General features: G+C 34.3%; 3 non-coding genes across 3 annotated transcripts; 1 reads left to right on the top strand and 2 right to left on the bottom strand.

The window, feature by feature from the left end:
* Window positions 1-4,702: 4,702 nt before the first annotated feature.
* On the bottom strand, window positions 4,703-4,776 carry TRNAT-GGU (transfer RNA threonine (anticodon GGU)). The gene has a single exon. It is a non-coding gene; the product is annotated as a tRNA-Thr (tRNA).
* Window positions 4,777-4,981: 205 nt separating this feature from the next.
* On the bottom strand, window positions 4,982-5,055 carry TRNAT-GGU (transfer RNA threonine (anticodon GGU)). The gene has a single exon. It is a non-coding gene; the product is annotated as a tRNA-Thr (tRNA).
* Window positions 5,056-5,105: 50 nt separating this feature from the next.
* TRNAT-GGU (transfer RNA threonine (anticodon GGU)) lies at window positions 5,106-5,179 on the top strand. Its single transcript has one exon. It is a non-coding gene; the product is annotated as a tRNA-Thr (tRNA).
* Window positions 5,180-15,232: the final 10,053 nt, after the last annotated feature.

Raw genomic sequence — 15,232 nt, 5'->3', positions numbered from 1 at the left:
CAACAAGGGAAAAACAAAGTTTTAACTCTGGTTTTGCTTCATGGAACAAGGAAAAAAATCTGTGAAGAGTTCAATGTCACTGAATATGCTGTGTGAAAATCAGGAGAGCTTTTGTAAATGAAAAAATCAAAGATGAGCCATTGTGTTTTTATCATAAAAAGAAAAATCGAATTTCAATGGATTTTTTGCAATATAATTTTTTAATGCAAAGGTTAAAATTTTATTTCTTAATCTACATTTTTTTGTGAGCATTTCAGTAAAAATTTCATTTGAATGTATTGAAAATTTGCAAAGTTATGATATATTTTCATAAATAATATTGCTTGAATGGGGTCAGCCTAAAAGACGTCATTCGTGGGTTTAGAAAACAATTTTTTTTCTCAAAATGTTTTTGAGATATTTACATGAAAATTTGCATGGTCAACAAGAATGGTAGAAGCAATAAACAAAAATAATAATTAGAATCTGGGATGATGGGTTGCATTTCAGTATCTAGTTGAATGATTTGAAATCAGAGCAATCCAGTCTTGTTTCGATGAATTTTGTGTTGCAAGCCAGAATAAATATATTAATGGTCAAAAAAAAAATTTTTTTTTGCCAGTCTTTTACTTCATATATTTTGGAGAAACTTAAAATAAAAGTTGTTTTCGTAACTGCTGTGCCTCTGGTCTAAAAATATGTTAGAAAAATTGTGTTTTTTCTAACGAAAAATTCCACAAAAACAAAGTTTACATAATTTCTTTGCATTTAAATTTTAAATGTAAATGTATGAATTATTTTTATTCATATTCTGTATGTTTTTGTGAACACTTTAGTGAAAATTTCACTTGAATATATTGAAAATTGAAAAAGTTATGATTTATTTTCTCAAACAATGCCGCTTAAAAATTGAGCCTCGGAAAAGTCATGTGTTTCATTTTTTGATATATTTCAACATTTTTTTTCTCAAAAAGTTTGTGATATGCAAATAATATTTCACACAGTTAAATAAGGATGGTAAAAGCAACAAATAAAAAAATCATTGAAATCCGAGACTGGGTTTCATTTTGGCATTTTGCCGGGTGATTTGAAATGGAATGACCCTTACATAAATATTTCCGTAAATTTTTTGGTTCTAATAAACTAATATTCATATGTATTCGTACAGTAAATTGTACCCTGACTTATCATCATCCCCCCAACTATCATGTTACTTTAATGTATTGCTGTTCTCTGTGTTCACCAAATTATAACCATTTCAGTCTTTTTTTACTGTCCACTTACTACGACATTTTTTATATTTAAGTTCGTATTTAGTTCACTTTGACAATAACAAGGTTTTAATAAATTTAATGAAGTCGTGTGTGTGATGGTGGAGCAGTAGATACTTTAGTCTCGTAAACAAGACTCTTCAAGTATAGGGCAAACTATTGACTTACATGAATATAATGGCCATCGATCTAATAAGGTTATGGCAGTGAACTGTAGAAGCACATTCTGAATGACAAAATGTGTTTTTATGAGTTTTGATTCAAAGTTATTTATATTAACAGAATAGCTCATTTGTAATAGGTAAGAGTTTCACTTTTCTAATTAAGTGAAATTTTGATTCAAAATAAATGAATTTATTGAACATGAAGTATATATATGACAGAATAAGTGAACATTTATTCAAAAACACAAAATGTATTTAATTTTTTTAGTTATTAAATACATACTCATCCTATACTCATTTTTAACATGAGGTGATGGATCTGTTTGTGTTTTTTTTCGAGCCTATCTATTAATATATAGGGTGTTTCATCTAAAGTGTCCCAAAATAAAAAAATTCTAAAGTCTATTATGAAATTCTAGTAAAACAAACAACTATAAAACATTAATAAGGAGAGGGGGAGAATTACTGTGACTGCTGAATCTCCCAAAAAGTATTATTAAGGGAAATATAAAACATATTCAATAAAATTAAATCAAACATTGTCAGTAATATTTGCACCTATATTATACCAAAAGTAGTTCACCCCATAACTGTTGAGTAAAAATTCACTGAGAAATCACTGATTAAAATCCATTATTTGTTTTTATTTTATTTTTTTTGTCTGTTCGAAAAGTCCTGAACCTTTTTTATACATTTGGTCATTTTTGCATATAAAAAGTAGCAAAAATCAAGAATTTCAATCATGGATTTCTCAGCAAGTTTTCATTTATTTGTTACAAGATGAATTTTTTCAGTATAATAAAGAAAGGTACCAATTTTACCAATTGACATTTTATTGATTGGGGATGGTACAGATAGCCTAGTATAATAAAACAGTTTTGCCCCCCTTTGGTTTTTTTTTTTTATATTTCACAAGAATTTTAAAATGAACTGTAGAATTTACATTTTTTTTTGGAGACACGCCATGTATAAATGGAAAGAGGTTAAAAGTTCTACTTACCCTGTATACATATAGTTTTGTTTAAGTGCATGGTGCAACGTTTATAATCAGGTAAAATGTGGATTTTATCGAGAATTTTAAAATTCAACTTGAACAAATTCAAAACTAAAATTGAAAAAATATATATATATATTAGTAGGTGTGCAGTTTTCTTCTTCAAAAAAACAAAAATGGGGTATAACTAAAGTGTAAGTTCAGAAACAGTTTGAAAAAAATTTCTCAGCTGCTGATTCAAACAATATATAGGCTATACATTGTCGTTGTATTAAATGTTAGATGATTGAACTAAGAAATTCAACAAACAATATGTTGCACATGCTAGTTTTTGTTTATTTTTATGGATAATTTTTAACCAAGCTAACAGAAAAAGAACAAACTTATTCAAGTATTTATTTTTTTGACATGAACTTTTGTGTTGTTCAAATTGTTCTTTTTGCATCTTTCAGCATGTTTTTCATATATGAAAGGCTCAAATATGTGGTCTTGAAAAAATAAATTATGTTGAGGTTTTTATTATTGAATAAATCTTCAGGGGGAGGGGGTGTATTGGTTATGAGAATATTGCCTTCCCATTGCTTTCTAGTGTATTCTTGTCTGTACCTACTACTCAATTGAGAGAAGACAAGTACGTTATAGTTGATGTAGTTCTAGCTACAATATAACTTTTAGCTGCTATTTCATGTTTGCATTATACTGGGTATAAAGTCTCCCTTCATTGTTTGTACCAATGATTATAGAAACATACTTTCAGCTAGAAAAGTATCTCTCCAAATAATGTGCTCATTTTAGATACAACATTTATCTTACCAGGAGCTATATATATTTACTAAGATACATTCCTTCTGACTTCCAATTAGAAAGCTATTAGCTGGTCTCTACTGAACCCAACAAAAAAAAAGTCCAGGTTTGCATGTGCAATATCAGCCGAGATATTTGGATTCAAATTTTGCTGCAATGAAGGGAAAACATATTTTGGGGGGGGGGGGTGTTTCAAAACCACTGGACTAAAGCTTGGTATTAGGCCATGATATCAATCGTACCATGACTAGGCTGTACGATAAAAAAAATTATTGACAGGTGTGTCTGTAATTATCCATTTTGAATCATAATTTGCTCTTTTCAGAAGCTTTCCTTATGCTTAGGATCAATAGAAATGGCAACAACATGACCACAGAAAAAATTGCTACCCAAGGGAGTCCCATACCAAGGGGTTAGTGCACCAACCCCTCAGTAAGTTTAAAAAGGCAAAATGTCCAACACTGCCATTCAGAATTAACAATAAATTGTAGGTCTCTGTCTAATTAGTCCTTGTGTACAGAAAATGACTGTGGTGCAACAAAAATGATCACCAACGCATACGTGCCAATGCTTCCGATTTTTCAGCCTTATTAAAATCTTCAAGTCTGAAACCAGATTCTTCTAATTTTTCGTATCTTTATACAAAAATCCCTAAAAAACCTCAAATTTTTGCTTCTCTTGAATGAAAAGTCCCGAAAGAAAATACTCCTACAATCTTTGCAACTCCAGGCTGATGACATTCTTTCAGGAAAAATATGGGAAAATTAGGATTTAAATTACGAAAAATCTAATTTTTGCAAAACATGCCAAAAGTAAGCAAAGTTGTCAATTATTGCTGCTACTACTAAACCATGCATGCACCTCGTCCATATTCCTCTGCGGAATCTTTAACGAATTGGTACATGGGAGAATGTGTGTGTACGTGTAGTGAAACCTGACGTGAAGTTTGTTTCTGTGTAATGCTTGTTATGTGTCGTGCTGCCATCTGCCACCAGTTTTCCTAATTGTGAGTGAAGTGTAATGATTGAATAATTTATCGTTGTAGGCGTGTTGCTCTCTGTGGCGAGACTTTTTTTAATGGGGAGATCAGCTCGCATTTGCGCCTCGAAGTTGGAAACCAACTTCAGCCGACCACCACTGCGGTGACGGTGGGGTTCGAACCCGGATCCCTGCGATGGGAGTCCTCATTATGACCACTCGACCACCACAGCGGCATCAATTATTGCTAAAAAACCATGACTGAAAAATATGGTAATGTCCTGGGAAACAGGTCATATAGTCACTCGATGAAATCTCACAAAATCTCCAGTTGTCCCTTTTATTTGTATGACATGTTTTCTTCTGTGCGAAATATTTCATTATGTCATAAACTACAGATTTTTCAAGTCTGCGAATTGGAACCTATGATAATGTGTAATAATTATTTGGCACAAGGAAACAGTTATTTTCCGGATATTATGCTGAGGTTAGCTCGGAAAGAAAAGTCATCACGTCTCCGCCGGGACTCGAACCCAGGCCCTCTTGCATACCGGGCAAGCATGCTACCATCTACACCACTGGAGACACATGAATCTGCCTTCCTAATTTCACGCACTGTGTCGTGAGGCGCTGAAGTAGAGGCATTAGTAGCCTCTCTTAACTTCAGGAAATGGCCCCCGGGTGGGACGGTTTAGAGAGATATAGATGGCTTTTTTCTCAGCCAGAGATATCAAGGAAACAGTTATTTTCCGGATATTATGCTGAGGTGAGCTCGGAAAGAAAAGTCATCACGTCTCCGCCGGGACTCGAACCCAGGCCCTCTTGCATACCGGGCAAGCATGCTACCATCTACACCACTGGAGACACATGAATCTGCCTCAGATCTGCCTGCTCAGATCTGCCTCAGATTCATGTGTCTCCAGTGGTGTAGATGGTAGCATGCTTGCCCGGTATGCAAGAGGGCCTGGGTTCGAGTCCCGGCGGAGACGTTTTGACTTTTCTTTCCGAGCTCACCTCAGCATAATATCCGGAAAATAACTGTTTCCTTGATATCTCTGGCTGAGAAAAAAGCCAATTATTTGGCTGTTTATAATTAATTAATGTGATGTTAGTTAATAATTATAGGCCTATATAAATATCAATTTATATAGGCCTGGGAGGTCCCAGATCTAAGCTCCACTTCTCTTTTATAACATTTCCATTTAACCATTTCATAAAAAATAATAGATTAAACTAAGAGAAAATGTAATGAAAAGAAAGACTTTCAATGTCATCAGTGCACATGAAGATTCTCGACATCAAGCTGACAGGTCTGGATGCACATTCTTTCAGTGCAAGACTTTCAGTCTAGAACTCATTAAACAGTCTAACATCATTAAACTAAATCTTAACTTGAAAAATGAATCATTAAAAATGTTTAAAAATGAAGGTACACATATGCGTACCTCTGGAGCAAAGAGGATACCAACAACCCAACTGGTTTTGATACATAGTGTAAAATGAAAATATCTTCAGGTACTAATCTTGTAAATTCTCATACATCTGATTGTGCCTTCCGCCAGTATTTTTATTTTTTATAGTGGTTGAGTGTTTTATGAAAGTTATTTTTGGCATTTTCTGGAACAAATTAAACAATTTTCTATAGACACCTATGGGAAATCACATTTTGGCTAACAAAGAATTTGGCTTTGAAAATGTGATTCTGGAAAAAATTATCTTTGTTACCTGAGGTATCACTCTACAAACTTTTGGCAACAAATTTGGGCAATGTTGCAGTTGAACTATTATAGATGCATCTGAAAAAGGGGTATCATTATTTACACATGGGAAAAAAAAACAAAGAGCTGGTTTTCTTTTTTTTTTCTTTCAGCTACCCTCCCTATGTATGTTATACTTTTTTTTATCATCTAACCATGGTGAGAGAGAAAAGACAAAGATAATGCTGAGATGAAGGAAAAGAAAAAAGAATTTTTTCTTTGGTCGGGTTATAAATTAAGAGTCCCAAAGGAAGGAGGAAGAGCTCAAATGTATTTCTTTCCTTTACAGAGGAACAAGATATCTCATCTATGATCATTAAGAAGTTTAAACTGCACCTTTATGGAATTTTTTGAATTTTTGCTGTTTTTTTCTCAAGTTTGTTCTTTGATATATACTTTCCGTTTACTCATTTTCAGCAATTTTTGAATTCAGATATCTTGGCTAATATTGCACTTAGGAACAAGGAATTTTTTGTTGGGCTCTGTGGAGACAGGACAAAAACAGTGCTTAATTGGAAGTAATAGAATGGGGCACCAAATAAATAATTAAATTTTATATTTCAGTATATATATATAGCCCCTATTAAAATAAAGATGACGTATCTAAAATGAGCTGGATAATTTTTCTAATTGAAAGTATGTTTCTATCATCAATGGTTCAAAAGCCGAAGATTGAATAAGGACTCTTTTTTTTACATCCTGTAAACTTAAATTTCTATTTGGCCTGAATTTTGTTTAAACTATTAGTTACGGGGTATATTCAAAAAGTCAGTACTGATTTTGTAAAAAATTGAATATAAATATATTGTATTGATAAATACAGTTTTTATCTTAATTTTATCATTAGGTACACATTCTTCATACTGGATATAAAACTTTTCTATTCCCTTCTTCCCTAGAGCAATACTGTCAGAGATGATAAACAATGAGGAACAATATCTTTTGAGTTCTTATCAGTCAATAATTTCTTCAAGTGAAGGAATAAGTGGTAGATAGAGATGTAAATTTGAGCCAGTATAAGTTGATACAGTTGAATCCTGTTATAATGAACTCTAAGAGACCAAAGAAATAACTTTGTTATAACAAAATTTCATTATAAAGAATTTCCGATTTTAACATGTGCGCAAAAAAAGAATTTTGTTGTAGCAGAATTTGATTCTAAGGAAAAAAAATATTTCTTGACATCCTAGATCATAGTTTCCCAAACTTTTCATTCCATCGCCCCCTTCTCCAGAACTTTTTTTCTCTCGTCGCCCCCCAACTCAAGTAAACCCATAGGATCCTATGTTAAATCCGTAGCTTCTATCACCCCCCTGGACCATTCCATCACCAGGGGGCGATATTGCCCACTTTGGGAAACACTGTTCTAGATGATAATAAGAATGAAGTTGAATTTTAAGTTGAGTTGAAGTTGAAAAATAACACAAAGCAACTCAAATCATTTAAGCATTGAAGTTTTTTGCATAAGTTTTACTTAATTCACATTTTAGAGCCAAATAATCCGTAATTATATATTTTTTACACAAGTATTGCAGAATCCGAGGAAAACAAATTCCTCGAAAGTATACGCATGCTCAAAGAAATGGTCCGGAAGGATCTGGTTGCAACTTTACATCAGGTTGCACTACACGTACACGCACATTCCCGCATGTACCGATTCGTTGGGGGGTTCCGCGGGGGGGGGGTGCATGTGTGGTGTAGCAGTAGTAAGTAGGGACTCTGGGATCCATGATGTTCTTGGGTCAGCCACCTTGTTGGGCAATTTGCCTGTTGTGGCGTTGTATTTGTATCTGATAAACATCATGTTAGTGTTGCAAACTAGCTAAAGGCTTCAGCTGCAGTAGGTACCAAAGCATATTCTAGGGAAAGCTCTTTTTCGTCACTGCTGTCTGCAAGCGATTGTTCATTGTTTTCTTGTATCATACAAATGATATTGTTGACTCTTAACGGTTCTGAAGTGAAGACATAGTCAGAGAAAAATCACCCAGCGTCCATTCGGAACAAGCGTTTCTTTTGCGATGTGTTCCCACAAAGGTTGCAAATTGGTGGATGCACTTTCATCAGCTTTATTCACTGTTTCACAGAATTCTGCTGCAATTAAATTTTCTTTCTTCTACCCATTACAAATGACTTTTTGAGTGATATTCATCCGGACTCCAGCTATCATAACCATAGCTTACTTGACATCAGGCCTCACTTTGATTTCTTTATTATCAAGCAGGTGAATACATCTCAGCAGTTGCGTATGGTACTTTCCTTTCACCACCTTAATTATGCATTGGTCAAATGGTTGTAAAACAGACGTGCAGTTAGGAGGCATGTATTTGATGCGAATGCACTCTAATTTTTAAGATTCAATGTGTGTCGCACAATTGGCGATGAGAAGCAGGATCTCTTTCTATTTTTTTGCTTCATTTTTCCATAAAACTTAACTAGACCCTTAATAAAAATTCTTGTAGTCATCCAAGCCCTACAAGGCAGTGGTTTCATGTTTTTCAGGCACCATGGATTCACAAATTTTTCAGGCACCATGGATTCACAAATTTTTCAATCACCATAACTTTTCTTTTTTCGATTCCATTCATGCTGCAGCAAAACAAAGCAGTTAAGAGATGCTTGGATTTTTTGCCACCAATGCACTTGCCTTTTTTAAATGTCAAAGTTTTGTTAGGTAACAGTTGGGAAAAGATTCTGGCTTTGTCTGCGTTAAATACATCGGAAGGATCATATGATTTTATCACTTTCGCTATTTCACCATTCATTTCGCTTTCCATTCATTCACATTTTTCATATCAACTGAATTTGCTTCCCCTCAAATCTATCTTGTTGCCACACCATACCATTCTCTGAAATGATTCAGCCAGCCGACACTTGCTTGAAAGTTTCTGCATCCAAAAGCACGTGAGAATTATAAAACCTTTTCTTCTATGAGTACCGGTAACTGACACATTTCGGGAACAAATGTCCTGAAACCAGATAAAGACAGCTGCATCCACATCTTGTAAATTCGAAAGTTAGATCTTTTCCTAGGAGATCCTATTACTACTGTTTGAATTTGCAATTTCGGCCAAATTTTTCGAAAACGTTGAAAGAGTAGATGGAGATAGATTCTTTTGTTTTTTCAAGTTCGTTATAACATATTTTTCATTTCGTTATACCAGAATTGCACAATACATTGCTGCTATGTAAATTGATTTGAAGGATTGGAAAAGTTTTCATTACAACAAGATTTTTGCTGTAATGGTATTTGTTATAACTGGATCTGACTACAGTAACTAGTGAGAAATTTCCAGTGTTTGTGGGGAAAATTGATCAGAACCAGTTAACGCGGGTGAAGGTTTTTTTTTCATCATTTTTTATAGTCTATGGGCCCATTAGGTCTTGTACATTAAACAATGGAATAATTTGAAAAAATAAGTAGATGTAATACAGGGTGATTATAAAAAAACTATCCCGACATATGGGCCCCTAACTATCATACCATTCACAGAAACTGAATGAAATTTTGGCATAAGGTATTTTGATGTATGCGCTGAAGAATGATATGGAAAACAACAGTGTCACTCTAACAGTTATGGTTACAGTGAGAAAATTTCGAAAATATCAAATGGCAACACCAAGTTTTTTGTATTGGAATGTGATCTCCATTGTGAAAAACCCTAAATAGCGTTCGAACGGCAACTGTAACATGAAAATCACCGGCGGTAGATAAGCTAAAAGTGAGGACAACCAATAAGGACAGAGAAGCAGCATAAAATAAAGCATTTTATTGTCTTTCACAAATTTTCCACATGAGCTTGTGGAGGACTAATCAGGCTGGGATCTCAGCCGAAGAAACGGTGTGATAAATGAAACGAACATTAATGCTCTGGTGCACGGCAAAGTCCTTTTTACTTTTTCCTTGCCTAGCTTTGGGGATTTTCGTGCTACAGGTGCCATTCCAACGCTATTTAGTGTTTTTCAGTATGGAGATCGCATTCCAATCCAAAAAACTTGGTGTTGCCATTTGATATTTTCGAAATTTTCTCACTGTAACCGTAACTGTTAGAGTGACACTGTTGTTTTCCATATCATTCTTGAGTGCATACCTCAAAATACCTTAGGCCAAAATTTCATTCAGTTTCTGTGAATGGTATGATAGTTAGGGGCCCATATGTCGGGATAGTTTTTTTATAATCACCCTGTATATAAAATGCCTTTCTTGAGTTCTTTCCTTGGTTCAAATACATGACAACAATCCTTGATAGATGAGATTGAGGTTAATGAAAAGAGAAACGAAGGGAAATGTCAGATTTTTTTCAGTAGTTGTTACTGCAGCGAAAAATCACACCAGGTACTAATTTTAATAGCAAAGTTAAAAAGCAAAGCTTTTTTTTTTTTTTTATCCCTTCTCTGTCTTAGGGATCACTTTTTTTGAAGAAAAATGAGATGAGAGTATGGTGTCATATAAATCTCATATTTGGTGCACCCACAAGAAGAGTGAGGTTTCCACAGAATGTATCGAAATAGTTTGAATTTGCAGCCACTCCTGAAATCAGATGTGTATTATTTGTCTATTTGCAAATACAATTATACATGAAACCTTCTTAGACTCTTGGTGCTGACTTATGGAAATAAAAAAATGAGAAAGGTAAGAGCCAGTCAAAAAAATTACAGAAGGATCAACAAATAACATGCCTGTGTTTAGCTAAAGTCTGGATTTACTGAGGAAATTAATGTATTTTGTTTGGTACACACACAATGCTGATGAACATATTGCGATTCTGTTGCTTCTGGCAAGAAAGTTCTCTTTGTATCTTAGATTTAACAAGGAGACTAAAGGGGGACGTTTGAAAATAAATAAAATAAGCTGAAATAGGAAGTGAATGCAGAAATTTCTAAAAAGTAAATACAGATCTATATCAATTTCTGTACTGCTCTTGTAATTCTAGATATAAAATATTTCATGTGGAGCGAGTTAATTAAATGGCTGGACAATGTCTACAAGCACTAGTCTGTGCTGTAAATTTCACCTGCCAAATTTGATTACTTTATGACAATGAATTATTTCTCCACCTAGAAAAATTTGTGCTGGTCGCTACTTTGTCAATGCCGAAGATATTATAGTAATGTTTTTTATTATCTCTGGCTGTTTTGCTCTAAGACGGAATATGAAAGTTGATTTCCTTGACGTAATAAGTGCCTCAGTTAAGGTGGAAATTATATAAAAGGGTAGTTAACCATTTTTAAAAATTGAATATATATTAATTTATGTTGGTTATTTTATAAAATTGTAATTTAGTTACACACAGTAAAAACTCTGATACCCAAACTTTTCATAGTTGATCTCCTATGTCCATTATGACCAAAACAAACTGGAAGGCAAGGGGTTATTACCCTATGGGTTGTAAAAATCCAGTTAGTCCTGTTACAAAATCACTTATTGCACTACTACTTTACCGCACATCAGCTGTGGTCATATATCGCCATATGGCAATTTCCAACCAGTGGAGTTGGTTGGGAAATGAAGGCTCCATCTATCTGATTGCCCCAGGCTCAGTCGGTAAAGAACTTGATGATCTTGCCCAGATTCGAATCCGTGGACTTAGATAGTAACCTTCATAGTGAAAGAAAAGCATCTTAACACTGTGGCACTTGGGAGCCAAACTTATTGCACTACTGGTTTCACCAATTTTGAAAACCAAACAGATTCATAACCACAAGTTAATTGAGATGATTTTGGGTCATATTGATCGAAAAAACAGTACAAATAATTTGTAAACTATTTTTTTAGACACATATAAAATTGTATACAGGCATCCCTCAATTGGTTCTGCAAAATAATCACGTAAGACAAAATCGTGTAAAGTGAGTCAAATTTAACATGGGTAAGATAGGAGTTTTCTTCAGAAGGATAAAAAAAAATGAACCTAACTTCCTTCAGCAAATCTTTTTTTTTTGAATGAATTAATTATTTGCCAGCTTAGGCTATGTAAATAAATTAAATTAATACTTTTCCAATTCTGTCTTCACTACTTCTGATTGATTCTAGTGTGATTGTAGATGTTTTCTTTCCTGAAGAGCCTGATATGATCTACTGACAAGCAGCATTTTTCGTCTCGTAAAAACTTAAGAAGCAAAGCTGTAGAATTCTAAATATCTTCAACAAGTATGACGATTCTAGATTCATTAGAATCGTTTGTGCTTTGATTAAAATTCTGATGGCATTGTCAATATGTCAACAGATGCTCATTAGTGAGATCTGCTGAGATGGATTTAAGCATTTCTTCCATATTTGTCTTATCTACATCAGCAAATCTAACTTTTGGGATTGTCATACCTCTAAATTAATCATTTCATACCTCTAATTTGCAAGCTTATTTTTAGGATTAAAATTAAACTACAGACTGAATTTTGTGGATCATAATGTTTGAAATTAAATCTTCAAAATCATGTTTTAGTGAAATCGCATAAAGCGAGGGATACTTGTATACAATCAAATTTCTGCAATGCTTTGTCTTTCATTTGCTTTTAATACCTCTATTGCAGCCCTTTTCTCAGTATAATAAGAGATATTTACTCTTATCCAAAATAAGTTCACTCCTTGCTTCAATTTAGGTAAGCCAGGTGCTACTGTATTTAATTTATTATACCAAAATGGCACTAACTTTTCAAACCCCTCATTTTCAATAAAAGAGAGTTGTAGAGTTAGTACAGTATAAACAAAAGTAATGTGCTTGAACCTTTTTTGATGAGCTAATGTGATTTTTCGTTTACTTGGAAAATTTTTTTTAGGAATCATAAATTATGTAAATCGTGGATAAAAAATATACAAATCTACAGTATAGATGAGATTTTATTTTAGCACCACATAATGAATTATTTTTCAAAGTGTATTTGATCTGGACTTCATTATTTCTTATTCTGTTAAACGAGAAAGAAAATCATGTTTGGTCTACCTTCTGCTGTTAAAAACTCTTGATTTAGAAGAGTTTATCATCAAATTTTAATGCATTTTGTGCATGAAAGTTTTTCATAAGTACATTTTTAACATGTTAAAAAAAATAAAGTAAAATATTTGCTGAAAATAAATTTTTTTTTTAGTATTCTGAGTTTAATTTCATTAGAAGTATTGTCTATCATATATTTTATGGACCTCTATAAATTCTCTTTTGATTGATTTTTCATTTCAGAAAACCTTAGCTCTATCAAAAATATCGTCTTCGTAAATTTAAAGCGAATGATTCTGGTGTGATGATCATCTGAGTCGAAAAGTCCTTTTCAAATAATTTAAAGCTGGAATGATTTTCTTTTCCATCCACAACTGTGGTCTATGACCATTTAACTGCCACATATTTCACACCTGAATATGGAAGCTACGTAAGATTAGTTATTGGTGAAACCTAACAGTGTGCTTGGGTGTCCAGCATTGTGAGTGCCTTGTGTTCAGCAGGTGGTGCTATCCATCCTCCAAATCACTTGTGTCGATTTGCAATTTAATGTATGTTTGTGTTGTAGGTCTGCTGGTCATCACGGCAGGGGTGGTTCAAGACAAAATCTCTACTCGTGTAGGACTTGTTTTTAGCGCCCCACTCCTGCCCACCACATCCCAACTTTTCCATATCCCAGCAATTCCTAAAAAAAAAATTGCCCTTTCATCTTGAATTTGGCACCCCTCCTAAAGCAGCACCTTGTGTGGCCACATATCCCAAGAGCCGCATCTGCATCATGGAAACAGCTTTTTTTTTCTCCAAAGGGATAGCCAACTCAAAGTTATAAAACTTCAAAAAATTGTATTTAGCCTATGACCACTTCACTGCGCATTTGCAGCCTAGCTGGTCAGAAACCCAGATTTTCGCGATTTGAAACTCACGACTGCATAGTGGCTAGATGACAAAACGATATTTTTGATCGAGTTTTTACAGATTCTGGTTTTTTCCTTCAACGATCTCTGAAAATTTTGTTGCAATCCTGTACGATTTTTCAAAAAGGCGCATGAACAAGCTTGTGGCAACGAAGCAAATTCTCGCGGTAAATACGCTATCTCTGAATGTAGGTGGATAGCTACGGAAGTATGATTTCCAATGTATAACCTGCAGGGAAAAAATCCTCAAAATTTGAGAAATTTGATATCATAGTCGCTCATTCAGGGATGCAACTTGATATTTTCATCAGCCTATTTGTGAGAGCCCGCTGGGTTATACAGGGTGCATATAGCAAACAGGGGGACATGGCATTTTACTAGTGGAGGTATAGAAGTAGAGGGAGCAAGTCCATTCATGCACAAGTGTCTAATTCCACAGACGGCTACTTGTGTGGTTTTCCGGAGTGCATGAGCATTACAAGGACTGTTTCGAGCTCTAGTTTATACAGGGATGTTCAGGAGCAGTACGTAATGAGAGCGACTGAGCGCTTGTTTAACACATATTTTTCAATCTTTCTAATGTGTGTTGCATTTAATTTTTTAAATAATTTTTAATTTTTTTTATTTCTCAATATTAATTTCATACATTTTTATGAATAACCCCAGCAGCACACTATATTGCTAGTATATTGAACTGATAAATTTCAAAGAAATATAGGGAATTATAATATTATCCATATAATATATTTATCATATTACAAGAAAGGACCCTGAATCAGTCTCATCATTTTCGTGTGGGGGAACAAAATAAACTGCAGCCACAGGCACCGGAACCTGGGGGGGAGGGCTGAGCTCTTCTCCCAATAACCAATGAAACGCAATGCACCACTTCCCCTCCTGTGAAATGACTCTCATATATATGGGATGACTGGCAACTTTCAGCAATCTCAGTGTTTTCTTCATTTCGGCTCCTTTCTCTCTAGCAAGAATAATTTATATAAACGTAGTTAAATAAAGCATCCATCCATCAAACATGAAAAAGGTTACAAATTACCATGTAACTTATGTGCAAGGATTTACTCATATTATCTACAACTCACTGAAAAAGTATGTATTCCTGTACGAAGGGTGCACAAACTCTGGTGCCAATCTGGCCATTAGCATAAAGTTATAGGGCGCATTATGGGGCTAACGAGAAAAATAAATCTTTTTCTCATTACCTCCTAGAGATACAAGGCCAGTCAATGGGTTGTCATGTGCAGCTGTGATGTAGGTAATATAGGTGGAAGCGATCGGGATTCAGGGTTTCCATGATTAGGTGAAAAAGACCTATCAAAGTTTGGCGATTAATGAGATATGCTTCTTACCATAGAGATCATATTGACTTGGCGATATTATTTTAAGGGGAGGCAAACTTTCTTTCCTCGTGGTCGCTGAATGGT

This window comes from Pholcus phalangioides, unplaced genomic scaffold (genome assembly GCF_987345545.1).
Source record: "Pholcus phalangioides strain wild (caught in Gottingen) unplaced genomic scaffold, Ppha-v1.0 ptg000007l_1, whole genome shotgun sequence".
In the NCBI taxonomy this organism is placed as follows: domain Eukaryota; kingdom Metazoa; phylum Arthropoda; class Arachnida; order Araneae; family Pholcidae; genus Pholcus; species Pholcus phalangioides.
Note: the sequence above shows the minus strand (reverse complement) of the source record. Positions and strands in the feature narration are given on the sequence as shown.